Here is a 14,122-nt window from a genome sequence, read left to right as displayed (position 1 = left end):
ATCGCAGTCGACCTCTTCCATGTCCTAAAAGGGATAATTTGGTCATCTTTCCTTGAAGGCAGAATTCACAAATCGGATATGACTCGAAAGTCAATGAGCTCAGAAGCCCATATTTCTTCAATTTGTTTATTCTGTCTTCTCCTATATGATCAAGCATGAGGTGCCACAAATACTTTAGATTTATCTCATCTCTAGATCCTTTTGGATCCTATGGTACTCACTGTTTGCTCAGATACATTCACAGGTACATCCAAATGTAAGTGATAGAGACGGTCAATCATAAAACCATATGCATCCAATTTATTTCTCAAACAAATTGAACAATAGTCTTATAAAAATCTTTCTGTGCTAAACAAGATACAGAAATCAAATTTCTGTTTGCAACAGGTAACAGTCCCTAAGTATCCTTTTAATAATGAGCATATCTGGCATACCTTCTGAAGGTCTGTCACCCTTCTTACTCTTTATGCTTTCCATGTATGTAGGACAGTTCCTCTTCCAATGGCCGTCTTATGATGCAATGAAAACACTTTTCCTTGCAATCGGCCTTTTTTCTTGGAACTTCCTTACTTGGCCTTTTCTCGGTCTTCTGCCTTTTCACAGGTTTCTTCTTCTTCCAAGTAGACTCTCTCTTGGAAGTAGAAACCAACTCGACAGCGAGAACGATGCCCCTTGAACTCTTCAAGGTCCCTAAGGTAGTTACCAATTTTATTTAACAATTCTATTTTGGTGCATACAATCTTGTTCATATGGTAATTTACTATAAACTGTTCATATGAAGCTAGAAGGGATTGCGGGATCAAATCCGTTTGCAATTCCTTGTGCATGGTCATGCCGAGCTTCTCAAGCTCCTCTAAGTCCTTTATCATGGTCAAACCATGATCATGGACAGACTGCCCATCACGCATCTTAGCCTTGAAGAGCCTCTTGGACACTTCAAAACATGCTGCGTGACTCTGTTCACCATACAACTCTTGTAAGTGATATAATATGTCCCTGGCAATCTTCATGTTCTCATGCTGGCATTAAAATTCATTGGACATGGATGCCTTTGTGCAGCACCTAACTTTATTGTCATTGTTCGTCCACTTAGCATGCGTCTTATGCTAACCAGTAATCGGACGGATTGGTAACACAGGGATTCCATGGTCTAGCATATACCCTAATTTCTCACAATTCAAAACTATTTTGAAATTTGCTGAGCTAGTTTTTATAATTGGGTTTGGTCAAACGGTTGTTCTATAGGATATGAGTTAAGAGTCTAGAAGCTGACTTTATAATCCTCAGAGAGTAAAGATTCTAGTTAGAATTTTGTACTTGAACTCTATTTGTTTTAGGGCCTTTTAAAACAAATATACCTCCCACTATTTTCTCGAATCTCTCACACTCCTCTAGTAGAGAAACGAAAACCTTGCGACTCTAAGTTTCAAGTGGGGTGCTACGGTCCCACCAATTTACATACCACCTCACCTAACAGTTATTGGTGACAAATAAACGATGAGTGTACAACTCTTGTACAATGCTTCTCAAGCAAGTTGTAGCGCTATCCGGTCTCTAAGTAATGAAGACCTCACCTAACAGTTATTAGCCCCATTCCTTAGTTAAGTCGGACCCACCGTATAACCGCAGAAGCAAAGCCGTCATTGGGTCCCTCACCTAACAGTTATTGGGCCCAACCCCATCTTTACCCCTACAACATCTCATGCCTAATAGAGAGGTCCAGTCCCCCGATGCAACTTGCCCACTGTATCCAGCCGAGACAAATCAACGCCGGAAAGACCTTAGCAGCTCTACTACGGTGGAAGACCGCTAGACTTAATATTTTCGAGGAGATTTAATTTAGGTCTCTTTTATTTAATTATCTACATCTCATGCAAATAATTAACTAACCGCTATGCATAAACATAAACATAAACATAAACATCCAGGCATAATAACAAAAATTAAACTGGTGATGATCATGGATCCAGGATGGGGTTATAGTACAAGCACATGCACGTCAATTGGTTAAATCGTCTTCAACTCTTGACTCGATCTTGAGCACCCTAGGTCCAATTGCGATCAACTCCTTGATCCATCTCCAATCAACCCTTGATCTCGATCTGCACAAATCGTGCTTGTAGAGGCATGCACCGATCAACCATTGACGTGCAAACACATCACAGATTACATCCCAGATAAACTTTTAAAAATAAAAGAATAATTACAATCCTTTTCCATGAGACACGCAGGTCTCTAATACATCAATTTAAGATGCACGCAGGCATCTAAAAATCTGAATTACATGCCATCACATAACATCACAGAACATTGCAGAACATTTCAGCACGTGTATAAGGGTACATCCATGATCATCACCATACGCATCACATGCATTAAATATAATTTACAGATCTGAATATTTAACTGATTATGTCATCTTATGAGTTGCTGATCATGCAAGATATGATTCTAAATATTTGTAATCACATTATCAAAATATTAGAATCATTAATCCAAGCATAGAAAATCAGCATGCAGAAAAATCAGCAAGCTGAAATTCTGCATGCATAAAAATCAGCAGGCATAATCCTTTAAATTTCAGATCTAATATGCCCTTTAATAATTAATCCTAACCTTAATCTACGAAGCCTAGGCTCTGATACCACCGTTGGAATCCCTCGCACGCCGCAGAAAATTTCAAAAAAAATTCTGCACGCAGCGGAAGACATGCGCGAGATCTCGTTCATCGCATGAACATATTTTAAAACCGTCGTTCGTAGATAGATTAGGATTAAATACTTTTTATATGATTAGGAAGATCAGATCTTCACCTTGTGCGGGTAGATGATCACCGCAAATCTGATGATCGTGGATTTGTTGGAAGGTTCGCTTGAAGCCGCACACGCGTCCGGCCTCTACGGGTATCCACATGAGGCAGAGGACCGATCTAAGTCTTTGAATCTCCCCGGGGTACTAGCTCCCTTGCAGAGAAAACTTTGATGGCTGAAATCCTTTCTTCTTGCAGCAACCAAATCTTTGATTGCTCTCTCTTAGGGAAGAAGAAGAGAAGAAAGTATAATAAAGAGAAGCAACCCCTTGCAGCCTTTTATTTTTATGGAAGAAGGAAGGGAGAAGAAAGCCCAACGCCACCCATCTTTTTTCTTTGTTGGCGGCTGAAAACCAAGAAAAGGAGGGTGCTGTTCACGGCTCCTTTATTTTCCCTTGTTGCTTGTGGCTCAAAACCCAAGGGAAGAGAAGATGGTTCACGACTGAAAACCCAAGGAAAGGAGGGTGCTGTTCACGGCTCCTTTATTTTCCCTTGTTGCTTGTGGCTCAAAACCCAAGAGAAGAGAAGATGGTTCACGGCTGAAAAGAGAGGGGGAGAAAAACCTAGGGTGCTGCCCCCTTTCTCTCTCTTATATATGGCATGTGGAGCTCCCAAAATTTAGGAGCTCCCATCCTTATCTCTAAGAAAAGAGGAGGGGCGTACGCCCCTCTTCTTTTCTTCACATATTCAGCCAAAAGGAGGGGCGTAGCCCCTCCCTCTTCTCCCTATTTCACGCAGGCCCACTTAATCCAATTAAGTGGGGTGTGGGGCCATGTACAAGGTGGGTCTAATCCTCTTCCAAAGAGGATTGAGTGCACCCATTTCCTTTTTTCTTGAAATCCTAATCTAATTAGGATTCAATTGAACCATGACTCAATTGAACTCTTCAATCCTAATCCAATTAGGAGTCTTTTAATTAATTAGATTAAAATTAATTAGGACTTAAGAAATCCTAATCTAATTAGGACTTATTAAATTTCAGTCCTAATTCAATTAGGACTTTAGAAATTCTACTCCAAGTAGGACTTTAATTTAATTTGAAATCCTAATCCAATTAGGACTCTAAGAATCCTACTCCAAGTAGAACTCCTAATTAAGTCCAATTAATTAAATCCAATTAATTAAATTAAATTGCAATCCAATTGCAATTATTCCTTCTTCAACTCACTAACTCTTAGCGGGTTAACTAATTATCAATTAAATTGATTATTTGTGATTCCTAATCACAATTCAACCATCGGATCGGTCAATACCTCTAATGTGTGTGACCCCATAGGTTCTATTCTGTCTGGTAGTGAGATATATTGCGATCTCTATCACAATATCATTGAAAAACTCCTTTCAATGGGTTGGAACAATTCCAACTCAACTCACCAGGGACCATCGATCATCAAGATAGTCCCTGTGAGTCTCACCATCCACCAGTGACACCTAGCAGCATGTAGTGGCAACCCAGCCGAATGGAATGATGAACCTCTAGGTGCAGTTATCATATGATACAGTCCTTCTATCGTGGATCCCTACAGGACGGAGGTCATGGATAACTCGTCAAACCCCATCGTCTGTCATATGTCAAGATTTATTCGACTTAAGTTCGAGAATGGAAAACTCCTTTTCCCTTGTACATACTACCCCGGCCGAGGATTTACGAACTCAGTCTCATAAATCACATAGGATCTCTCTTAACCTATCAAGATCGATAGATTCCATCTAGATGCACCCCTACTCCTACAATGAACCTACTGCAGCCAATCTGCACCACAAGAACCCAATTGGCTAGGGCTCATGTTTATGTGCTCGTCAAACTACAGCAACCTCACTGTGAATAGCCGAGGCATCGTAGGTCAAAGGACCAGTCATACAACTGCAGCATCAAGTAAGTCACTGACGAGTGGATAGACATCCAAGTGATTACTTGCTATGGTCACGCTCAGTACCCTTGTTCTCTAACAAGCACTTGCACAATTGCTCCAGTGTCGCCACACTGTGGACTCAAGACTCGTCCATCAAAGAAAGCGATCTGTGCACTAATCTCAGCGGATCGATCACCGTCCTCGTGATGATCCATCGATCAGGAGCAATTCAGAAATTAATCACCAATGACACATGCCTCAAATTCTCAACTCTTGAGAATATGCGTCATCATCTTATTAATTTCTTGGACGATTCATGGACACATAAGAACATGAATGAAAAGAATGCCCATTCTAATAAATTCATTATTAGGTCAAGTACAAATTTATGTCTCAGAATAAAATAATGCGTCAGCCAAATTGGCTTCTAGGGCATACTTCTAACACTATCTAGATACCATCGTTTTTCCACTTTATCAGCTGTAAGACACACCTGCAATCAAGATCAAGAAGAAACTTTAGGTACCCAAACTAAGTTGGGTCCTTTAGGGTTAGTACTCCATGTTTCTTTTGAAACCCAAACTTTCTTGAATTTAATCTTTTGATTATAACTTGATTTGTTTTGACTGGACTTTCTAAAGTTACATTCATATGCTCTATGTCCTAACTTATTGCAGCAATAACAAGTAATATTTTCACTTTTAGCTTTTACAAAAATGTTCTTTAAGAATTTTTGTTTCCTATTTGTTCTATATCCTAAACCAGCCTTATCATATACAGCTTTTTGGCTATCAAGAATCATATTTAATTTGGTAGAACTAAGTGTAAATTTATCTACCAAGGATTTATATTTTTCAGCATCTTTTTTTAGCTTGATATTTTCAGCAATTAGATCCTTGGTTTCATTTGTAAGTTTCCTACTCAAAGTTTCACAGGTATGAGACAGTTTTAACTTGTCCTTAATAAGAGATTGATTTTCTTCTTTTAGAACTTTATTTCTATTAACTAGTTTCTTATGTTCTTCCATGAGTTCTAAGAATGCATCATGTAATTCATCAACAGTAAAATCACAGTCAAGTTCAGAATCTACCTCATCGTCATTGGCCATATGACACATTTGGGCCGTCTCTTGATGATCTTCCTCCTCCGAACTTGATTCCTCACTTTCACTCCATTCAGCCATGAAATTCTTCTTTTTCAACTTTCTTGCCATCCACTTCAAATCTGGGCAATCTATCTTATAATGCCCGGGTTTGTTACACTCATAGCAAATAGGAGTTTCTTTTTCCTTTTCTTTGTCCTTACCCTTTTCTTTGCTTGAGTTACCTTTAAGGAAGGGTTTCTTTTTATGGAACCTATTCTTACCTCTCATAAATTTTCTGAATTTTCTCCCAAGCACAGCCATCCCTTCTTCATCGATTTCTTCATCATCATCTGAATCTTCTGATTCAGTTAGTTGTTTAGGGGTGTGTTGCCCAGATAGACAACCCAAGAGGGGGGGTGAATTGGGTTTTAAAATAATTTGGCTATTAAAACTTTTGTGGATAACTAATTAAAACTTTTGCGAGATGATTAATTAGTTTCTATGTGCGGTGAATGAAATGCGAGAGATAGAGAGAGACAAACAATCACAAACACAATGTTTTATAGTGGTTCGGAGCTAACCCTTGCTCCTACGTCCACTCCCCAAGTCTCACTTGGGAATTCACTATAACCCCTTGGATTACAGCCGGTTGTTTTCCAAGCTCACAACCAAACTTGTTGTTTTACGAGCTCACAACGAACTCGGTCGGTTTTTCCAGGCTCACCGACTAGAACGAACCCGATTATTTTTTTGGGATCACAATCGAACCCTTATACGTTGGTTTTACACTCGGCTCACCAACCAACCTCAATACCCATGATTCAATCCCCCGATTGAACCAAGCAAAGACAAGATGGAAGTAAAAAGGAGTAACAGAAAAACAGAGCTTCTCAAAAGCAGATAAATAACAATATAAACAAAAGAGAAGTTAGAAGCCCTCAAACATGTTAGAGTTGGAGTAGAGTAGGGCTTCTTGAACTTCGGGTCTCCTCTTGAATGTCTGGTCGACTTGAATGCAGGAGGAGATCTCTTTCAATGTTGGGAAGAAGTAGGTGGATGCAGTTAATGTTGCTCTTCCCTCTTTTCCGTTGAAAACCAGGTTGCAGAGATTGAAAGCTTGATTACTTTGAGTGGAATAGTTGTTTTCTACCTTGCTACAGTCTTCTGTGGCTATTTAAGCCATCCCCCACGGAAACTAGCCGTTAGAGACCTTTTTCTGCCCGTTCTGCACACTCTGCACAGCCTGACAATATGTCCGTTGGTAGGTTGGAGTCGACTCGCGCGATCAGGAGTCGACTCGGCTGTAGCGGGAGTCGACTCATGCTTTTCTGGAGTCGACTCGGCAACTGTTCCGGATTTGAATTAAAGTCGCCTCTTCGACTGGGAGTCGACTCGACTTGACCCGGAGTCGACTCGCCAACTTCTGGAGCTGACTTGGCATTTTCGGAGTCGGCTCATCCCATGGAGTCCGTGGATCTATTTTTGAACTTGGTCCACTCGAGTCGACTCGACAATCCTGGGAGTCGACTCGGCGCTCAGAGCCCGAACTCTCGATCTACTGTCTTTTGGCTCGTCCAGTCTTGGAGTCGACTCGAACTGTTCCGGAGTCGACTCGGCTCTCAATTTTCGAAACTTAGTCTTCTGTGTTTTTAGTGAAGCGCTGCCTTGGAGTCGACTCGAGCTGTCTGGGAGTCGACTCGAATCTCAGAGACAGCAAATTGGTCTTCTATCTTCTTTGGGGTCGCGGTGTCTCGGAGTTGACTCGTGCAATGCGGGAGTCGACTCGAATCTCAGAGTCCGAAAAACGCTCTCTGACTTTTGCCTTGTGTACTGCTGAGAGTCGACTCTCACTATCTTTGGAGTCGACCTGCCAACCATCGGAGTCGACTCGCGTTCCACAGGTGTCGACTCGAATCTCAGGGTCGAAAACCGCTCTCTGACTTTTCTGCCTGTAACTCCTTGGAGTCGACTCATACTACCCCGGAGTCGACTCGGTGAACATCGGAGTCGACTCGCGCACTTCAGGAGTCGACTCGTTGACAGGTTTTGAGTTGTGTCCTTCTGTCCATCTGTCTGTTCTCAGTCAGAGTCGACTCGTACTGATCCGGAGTCGACTCGAGCCAGTGCCAGTGATTCTGATACGCTTGGAGTCGACTCGTAATATCTCGGAGTCGACTCGAGTCTCAGATTTTGGTTCAAACTGACTTCTTAACTTATCCAAAATACCTTGAACCAAATCTAGAGACACTTAGACAAGATTTTCACTGAAACACTCAATTGAATTCATTAGTAAAATATAAGATATACTCAAATGCTTTGAGCTCATCAAAATCAAATAGGGTTTCAATCAATCACTCCACAATCTCCCCCTTTTTGATGATGACAAAACTTTGAGTATATGTAAAGTGAATTGCTCAATAAACAAGGAAATAAAATCCATAAATGAATTCAAATGTCTGGTAATTTAATATATCCAAGCTTGAAAGGTGTGAAACAATAAATTTTGGAGTTAAAGCTCCCCCTTTCATTTGGAATTATATAAGCCTTCATATCATGCAATCAATTGTTTGGCTTATATATATTTAATGATTTGGCTTTCTTAAAAATTCAGATTCTCCCCCTCAACATATGCATTCTACTATGTTTTGATTCTCTGAATTATCTTTTAGTATATTGAAGTTTTTGAATTTTAAATTTTGGTATTTAGAGGGAAAATCTATCAATTTGTTCTTGAGTTGGATTCAGCTAATCTCCGAATATTCCTTGAATAGATTCTGGAGATTACTCCATTAGGAGCCCCAAAAGAGAGATAATGAGCCTCGAGGTACCAAATCCACTAAGAACAAATTATATTTTAATTTTTGATTCTCATTTTGATTTCTTTTATGTTGATTCCATTTACATATCTATTCAATATTTCTCCCCCTTTTTGTCATCGTATCAAAAAAAAAGGAGGTAAGCAGAACACACAATCAATCATAGATCAAATTGCACAGAAATGAAGATAAGATGTCTACTCATTGTATTGATGTGTATGTGAATACATTTGAGAATACAATAAGTAAAGCAAAACAGTACATGTCAAAATAAAACACAAAAGCAGCTACGGTCTCCTCGAGGATGTAGCTCCTCCTCTCGAGGATGTATCTCCTCCTCTCGAGGATGTGGCTCCCCGAGGCATGCGCTCAACCAGTGCTTGGACCGCATTGGTGACGTTCTCGAGCTGTCGGATAACGGCCTGAATGGCCCTGCTCTGTGTCGTATCGAGCTCGAGGACCGACTTCTGCAGTGCGTCCAGCTTGTCGATGAGCACATTCGACAAGCGCTCGGCCCCCTGGGTAGTGGTGCTCATGTCCTTCCGGATGTCATCGCGCATCTTCTGAGTGATGCCCGTGACCTCACTCATACTGGAGAACTGAGCCTGAATCAAACTCCTCACGTTGTAGATCTCTTCCCGTACATGGGCCGTCATGTCAGTCACGGCTGTCAAGGAAGGGACCAACTCAGAAGATGTGGGTGCAGGAGTGGGAGCTGGCACTGAACCTCGGAGCTCCCGAAGTAGCTCATCTCGCAGGTCTCTAACAATCTCCTGCCGCAACTCCAAGAGCTGCTCAGGAGCGATCCGGACCTCCATAGGTGGTGGAGCTGAGGAGGAAGGTCCGGCTGAGGTGGTAGGAGCAGAAGTGGAGGGAAAGTCAGGATAGTCAGAATCTGGCTCAGGGCTAGGAGAGTGTCTGGAGGTATGTGTGGAGGTGGATGACTTCCTAACCCATGTTCCCTCTACCTTCCGAAACCCCATCCTGTGTAGGGTCCCCGGACGCATGCGATCAGTCCATCGCAACGCCTTAGAGGGTTCCCCCTCAGGAATGGGAATCTCGTACTCCCTAAACAACAGAGTGAACATCATACCGTAGGGGAGGGTGAGCCTAGGTCTATCTAGGGGCTCACACAGATATCTATAAATGAGTTTGGGGAAGTTGATTGGGGTGTCCTGAAGAATATAAAACATAAGGGCGAGGTCCCTCTCAGACACAAAATCGAAGCGGCCAGTCTTCGGGAAAATGGACCTAGACAAAATACTCAGGAGGATCCGCACCTCAACAGGAAGTGAGCTAGCGGATACCTCGTCTAAAGGGGACTGAGGAGGATATCCTAGTATGGCCGTAAGGGCCTCAGTCCTGTCCTCGGGGTGTGTGGGAGCCACCCCTACTTGTGGAAGGTGGAGGATGTGGGCAATAAGATCCTCCGTAACGAACAGAGGGACACCGGCTACCGTGCCCTCGATACCCCCATCTCCCCGATGGACGGTATCGTAAAACTCTCTAACTAATCCAGGGTAAGTGGGGAGATCTAATGTAAGGAAATACTCTAAGCCCTGGACACGCAATCTCTCACCTATGGTGAAGCCCTCCCGGGAGAGATAGTCGAAATCGACGTATCTCCCGGTGGAGACCGCCTTCCCGGCGCACGGCCTCGCGGGAACCGCCCTCGGCGGGGAACGAGCCGGAGGTTGTGACCTCGCGGGATCGTGCCGAGCCTTGGAGCGCCTCTCGGGACCGGCCTCGGGTTGGGGCCTCTTCCGGACGACGGCTTTACGAGGCATAGCTACCTAGAATGGGAGGAAAAGCCCTAATGGACGGTGAAAAGTCGACGGAAAAAGCTTGGGGACGACTGGGGACGACCTAGGAGTCGGCTCTAGGGCTTGTGAATAGTGGCGGCGGAGAATAGAAATGTTTTGAAAACGATGGAGCTAGGGTTAAAAAGTTGGATCCCGACTGCGAGTCGACTCGACCTCGAGTCGACTCCAAAGTATGTGCGAGTCGACTCTCCTTATGCGCCTATTGACCCCGACTCTCCTTATGCGCGAGTCGACTCCTGACTGTATGCGAGTCGACTCCACCTCTGCTGCCATCGACCTCGAGTCGACTCCCGACTAAGCGCGAGTCGACTCCCCCTTACGAGCCGACTCTGAAACTTACTCGAGTCGTCTCGAACTTTGGCACGCACCTAAAAATCATGCTAAGTTCGTGCCGAATGAGGAAAAATCACTAAATTATGATCTGATTTGATGATCATTGAAAGAAACTCTATTTTAACCACAATCTAATCATCAAAATCAATGAATCTAGTGGAAACTACCACTAGGATGGATCAATCACTCCTAATCCCCTCCTAAGCACACTAAATCTCTCTTCACTTAGGGGTTTTATAAAAATGTCAGCTAATTGATCATCAGTACAAACAAATTGGAGTGTCACATCACCATTCAGTACATGATCTCTTATGAAGTGATGTCTTATCTCAATATGTTTAGTTCTTGAATGCTGAATTGGATTTTTAGTTAGATTAATGGCACTTGTATTATCACAATTAATGGGTATTTTATCTTGTTTAATGCCATAATCTTCTAATTGTTGTTTGATCCATAAGATTTGAGCACAACAAATCCCGGCTGCAACATATTCAGCTTCAGCAGTAGATAATGCAACCGAGTTTTGTTTCTTGCTAAACCATGATATTAAGTTTTCTCCTAGGAATTGACATGACCCGCTGGTGCTTTTTCTATCAAGTTTACATCCAGCAAAGTCTGAATCTGTATAACCTATTAAGTTCAGGCTAGATTCTTTAGAATACCATAACCCTATATTCTTTGTTCCTATTAGGTATTTAAAGATTCTCTTTACTGCAATTAGATGTGATTCCTTAGGATTAGCCTGATATCTAGCACACATGCAAATACTAAACATGATATCAGGTCTACTTGCAGTAAGATACAATAAAGATCCTATCATACCTCTATATAGTTTCTGATCTACAGATTTACCTGATTCATCTTGGTCTAATTTGCATGATGAGCTCATGGGGGTGCTGATTGATTTGTTTCCCTCCATATCAAACTTCTTGAGCATCTCCTTGATGTATTTGGCTTGATTGATGAAGATGCCTCCTTCAGATTGTTTGATTTGAAGTCCAAGGAAGTAATTCAGCTCTCCCATCATGCTCATCTCAAATTCACTCTGCATCAAGTTAGCAAATTCTTCGCAGAGACGATTGTTAGTAGCACCGAAAATAATATCATCAACATAAATCTGTACTAACAACATATCTTTGTTTTTCTTCTTTAGAAACAATGTAGTATCTACATTACCCCTAGAGAACTCATGTTCTAATAGGAATTTGCTAAGCCTCTCATACCATGCTCTAGGTGCTTGTTTTAAACCATAAAGTGCTTTGTTCAATTTATAAACATGATTAGGGTATTGATGATTTTCAAAACCAGGAGGTTGTTCTACATATACCTCCTCATTAATATACCCATTTAAAAATGCACTTTTTACATCCATTTGAAATAACTTAAAGTCCTTAGAGCATGCAAAAGCTAGTAAAAGTCTAATTGCTTCAAGTCTAGCTACCGGAGCAAAGGTTTCATCAAAATCTATACCTTCTTCTTGATTATAACTCTTGGCTACTAATCTAGCCTTATTCCTTATTACAGTACCATTTTCATCAAGTTTATTTTTATAAATTCATTTGGTACCTATAATTGAATATTCAGTAGGTCTTTCAACTAGATTCCATACTTTGTTTCTAGTAAATTGGTTTAATTCTTCTTGCATTGCATTTATCTAATTTACATCTTTTTCAGCTTCTTCTATGTGTTTGGGCTCAAAATGAGAAACAAAGGCTAGATGATTATTTAAGTTCCTAAGGGATGCCCTAGTCCTAATAGGTTGAGATGGATCATCTAGAATTAATTCCTTAGGATGTCCGTGAGCATACCTCCAAGCTTTAGTTAGTCCATGATCCACAATAGCCTCTTGACTTGATGATGCACCTTCAATTAATTTTTGATTATCATCTTGTAATGTCATCTCATCTATCTTTTCTTCAAGAATTTCAGCATCATCATCAAAATTAACTCTCTTGCTAGAAGAGATGTCACTAGAATCATCAAATACAACATGTATAGATTCTTCTATAACTAGGGTTCTTTTATTAAAGACTCTATAGGCTTTGCTAGTTGTAGAGTACCCCAAGAATATAGCCTCATCAGATTTTGAGTCAAATTTTTCTAGATTATCTTTTCCATTATTATGAACAAAACACCTACATCCAAAAACATGAAAGTAGTTTACCTTTGGTTTTCTGTTTTTCCAAAGTTCATAAGGTGTTTTCTTTATAATGGGTCTCAATAAAACTCTATTTAATATACGACAAGAAGTATTAATGGCTTCTCCCCAAAAGTACTTAGGGAGGTTACTTTCACATAACATAGTTCTAGCCATTTCCTCTAGAGTTCTATTTTTTCTCTCCACAACTCCATTTTGTTGTGGTGTCCTAGATGCAGAAAAATTGTGAGTTATTCCCTTTTTACTACAAAACTCATCAAATAAATGATTTTCAAATTCGGTACTATGGTCACTTCTAATAGCTATTACTGTAGTATCTCTAGCATTGGTTACTTCCTTATGAAACTTTTTAAATACTGAAAAAGCTTGATCTTTATGTGCTAAGAACATAACCCAAGTGTATCTAGAATAATCATCTACAATGACTAGACCATATTTATTTCCACCTAGGCTTGTTGTTCTAGTTGGTCCGAATAGGTCCATGTGTAATAATTCTAGAGGTCTAGAGGTAGAGACACATTTTATGGATTTAAAGGAGTTCCTAGATTGTTTGCCATATTGACAAGCTTCACATATTTTATTCTTTTCAAATCTTAGTTTTGGCAACCCTATCACAGAATCTCTTTTAACTAGTTTAGATATTGTGTCTATGCTTGCATGACCTAACTTACGGTGCCATAACCAACTAGCATCATTGTCCTTAGTTTCATTAACAACTAAGCATGGGTTGTGTTTGGCAAGATCCTCAAGATCTACAACATACACATTCCCACGTCTTATTCCTTTAAAAACTAAACTATTATCATTTGGGTTTGTTATGATGCATAGTGATGGTTTAAACATAACATTATAGCCTCTATCACATAATTGACTAATGCTTAATAAATTATGCTTAAGACCATCAACATATCGAACATTATCAATAAAAGTAGAAGGGGTAATTTGAACTTTACCTATACCAATGATGTGACCTTGGTTATTGTCTCCAAAAGTCACAGCACCTCCCTTCTTAGCTTCAAGGGTGAAGAATTGATTCTTGTCACCCGTCATGTGTCTTGAGCAGCCACTATCCAAGTACCAGCAATTTTTGTTGACCTTGGCTGCAAGACACTCCTACACAAGCAAATCATGTAATCTTAGGTACCCAAGTTTTCTTAGGTCCTTCATGGTTAGTCATGTTGGTTCCTTTTGGAACCCATACCCTTTTAATTTTTTCTTTTGTTTTTCCTTTTCTATAATTACACAC

The sequence above is a fragment of the Phoenix dactylifera genome, unplaced genomic scaffold, assembly GCF_009389715.1.
Source record: "Phoenix dactylifera cultivar Barhee BC4 unplaced genomic scaffold, palm_55x_up_171113_PBpolish2nd_filt_p 001194F, whole genome shotgun sequence".
Classification (NCBI taxonomy): Eukaryota; Viridiplantae; Streptophyta; class Magnoliopsida; order Arecales; family Arecaceae; genus Phoenix; species Phoenix dactylifera.
This window is presented reverse-complemented; position numbering follows the sequence as displayed.